The sequence below is a fragment of the Carlito syrichta genome, unplaced genomic scaffold (assembly GCF_000164805.1).
Source record: "Carlito syrichta isolate Samal-C Ts95f unplaced genomic scaffold, Tarsius_syrichta-2.0.1 Scaffold302299, whole genome shotgun sequence".
Classification (NCBI taxonomy): domain Eukaryota; kingdom Metazoa; phylum Chordata; class Mammalia; order Primates; family Tarsiidae; genus Carlito; species Carlito syrichta.
This window is the reverse complement of record NW_007246395.1, coordinates 201,621-204,677: the sequence shown is the minus strand read 5'-3', so window position 1 is coordinate 204,677 and position 3,057 is coordinate 201,621. Positions and strand designations below refer to the sequence as shown.

The 3,057-nt window shown below is 43.2% G+C and overlaps 1 pseudogene across 1 annotated transcript; it reads right to left on the bottom strand.

Annotated features, from left to right (window-relative positions):
• Positions 1 to 234: 234 nt before the first annotated feature.
• Positions 235 to 1,825, bottom strand: LOC103258581 (annotated as a pseudogene). The gene has a single exon (XR_002481870.1). The product of XR_002481870.1 is annotated as a trifunctional enzyme subunit beta, mitochondrial pseudogene (transcript).
• Between the last annotated feature and the right edge of the window lie 1,232 nt (positions 1,826 to 3,057).

Genomic DNA, 3,057 nt, shown 5'->3' with positions numbered 1-3,057 from the left:
ACTTATCTTTAGGACACAGACAGGGACAAGTATAATTTGCAAATGTCACAAAGATGACTCAAAATCTCAGTCAACCACTTTCCCAATTGCAACCACTCATTTAGTCTTTAATGACAACAGACACCAAAAACAACTGTTTACTCATATCAGTGTGAGATTCTGGTGGCTTAGAAATCCCTGAAAGGAGAATAAGCTGTAGTTGTTGAGAAGCTCAGAACACTGGCAAGGCTTAGTTGCAAAGTATTTAACAGAAGGCCACAAGTATTGTTTTCCTAAGAGGAGCTGGGAACGATAGTTGTCATTTAGTAATGCATTGAAATGGCATTGCCTAGTGTGAGTGTTGCACAAAAACTTCAGGTCACCTCTTCTGGAGCAATTATTTTGGATAAGCTTCCACTATCATAGCATGGCCCTGTCCTCCAACTGCACAGGCAGCCACTAAGCCATACTGGCCTCCTTCCTTCCGTAATCTGTTGGCAGCTACCATGACCAGCTGGCAGCCAGTGGCTCCAAACGGGTGTCCAAGGGACAGTGATCCACCCCAGTTATTGAATTTCTCCAAGGGAGGCACTCTAACCTTGGTTTTTCTACCCATGTGGTTTTGCGCAAACCAATCAGAATCCATGGCTTTAAAATTAGCCAAAATCTGACCTGAGAAAGTTTTGTGAAATTCAAAAGCATCAATATCATTCATGGTTAATCCTGCCTTTTCTAGGACTTTTGGAGTAGCATATGTTGGTCCAAGTAATAGTTGATCTTTTGGATCCTGAGACACATCCATGAAGTCCCTCAGATATGCCTTTGGCTTATAACCCATGGCCAGAGCTTTTTCCTCTGCCATAATCACCATTGCAGATGCACCATCAGTCAAGAAAGAAGAGTTTGCAGCTGTCACTGTGCCATAGGGCTTGATGAATGCAGGTTTTAGTTTGACCATCTGCTCCAGTGAAGAAGGACGGATGCCATTATCTTTAGTAATTGTATCTTTTCCTGGTACACTGAAGGGTACAACATCAGAAAGGAGTCCTTCATCCTGTGCCTTCTTGGCCAGACTGTGAGAGCGCAGTGCATATTCATCCTGTTCCAGTCGAGAAACAGCAAAGGCAGTGGCCAATCGGTCTGCAGAGTGGCCCATCGTCTCGCTGGTGGAAAACTCAGCCACCACAGGAAGCTCAGGTGATAGAAAATTCAATCTGAATTTAGAGAGTAAAGATAGTCGCTGGCCCAGAGTCTTGGCCTTGTTGAGGTCAAGCATCATTTTCCTCATTTTCCTCATTTTCCTTGAATGACCAACAGGAACATCGGACATTAATTCGACACCACCTGCCACAATCACATTACACTGGCCAGAACTAAGCAAGCCAACACCTGTGGTCATGGCTTGGTTGGCAGAGATGCAAGCCATGGTGACAGTGTGAGCAGGAGTCTTGTCAGAGAAGGCAGCTCCAAGGGCAGCCTCTCTAGCCACGTTGCTTGTTTTTACCTCCTGAATATGATATATAATCATATTCCAAAGATGATATAATCAACAACTTCCTTTGGAACATTGGTCCCATGTAACAAACCTGTAAGTGCTGCTCCAGCCAAGTCATGTGGCATCAGGTCTTTGTATGAAGTACCTGACAGCAAAAATGGAGTGCAAACACCATCCACCACCACGATATTCCTTATATTGGGTTTGGCTAAGGTCTTCTTTGATTTGGTCTGGACAGCTGGGGCAGCTCTTAGCTGGGAGGAACAGCTCAGAGGTCTTAAAGAAAATCTGAGGGACCATTTTGATGTACTGGGAAGATTTTTTAAAAGAGTAAGTCAAGATGGTAGTCATTCTGAAATCTTAGCTTGCGTCCCCGCAGGTATCCGCTCAGGGCGAGGTTCGGAACCAAGTAGCAAGACCTGCCTGTGTTTGTAATGTGAGATATGAAGGAAAATAATCCACATCGAAAGGTAGGACCTAGGAAGAGTTTGTGAAAGAAGTGTCACTTGAGGGGGGCCCCGGAGTGTGCCAGGGTTGGGAAGGACAGAGAGAATGGTGGAAAGTATGTTTGGAGAGGGACTGGCATGAATAAACACTGGAAGACATGGAAAAGCCTGAGATTTTCAGGGAATAACTTTGTCAGGGGGTTGAGTATTTGCTAACGAGGACTGACTCCAAATGACCTCACATGCTAACAGTCAGAGGTTTGCAATGGACATTTCCAGAAGTATTGGGGCAGAGAGGGAGATCGGGGAGGAATCAGCACACATTGTTGAGAAATGGAGTGACGTGATGCACAATTGTGTATGTGTTCACTGCTCTACTCTCAATGCCTAGAGCTCCAAGAATAGGTGGATACAGGTGTGTTATTGTGGCAACTCAGCTCCCACAAGGAGTGTTGCTGTCAGGGACCTGATTTTTCAAAGTGCCGAACAACTCTTCATAAAGTTCCCAACAAAACAAAGTATAGTCTTTTCTCAATTTACATGATAGTTGCTTTCCCAGAAAACTCAAAAGTGTTGCCGAATCCCAGGTGATTATATATAAAACAGAATTAGGCTCCAGCTCGGATAATTTTACCTACATGAATGTGCAGCAAAAGATTGGAAAATCCTGCAGCATGGGGGATTGCTGTTGCATGCATAGCATTCTCCCAGGGAATGCAGGGTATTTTTTTTTTAACATTCCTGCTCTCAACAATTACTGTGAAACATCCCCACAAAGTTTTAAATTGCTTCCCTTCCCCCCAGTAACCATTGCCTTAATTTGCTATATTAGTGACTATATAAGTTACGTACCCCAGTTTTTCTTTTTTGTTAAAATTTTAGTTGTTTTGTTTTTATCTTCTAAATATAATATTTAAAATGTAGAGGCTGTATATTATATGTTTGCTCCAGGAAGATAAGATTCTATGGCTTTAAGAGGTAGTAAATTCCTTCTTTCTGTCAATTTAGCCTACAATTGCCAAGCCCTTATTGACCTTGCTGTGTAGTTACCTAATCTCTGTAAGTGACACATTTCTCTCTCTCTTTCTCTTTTTGAGTTGGAATCTTACTCTGTCGTCAAGGCTGGAGTGCAGTGGC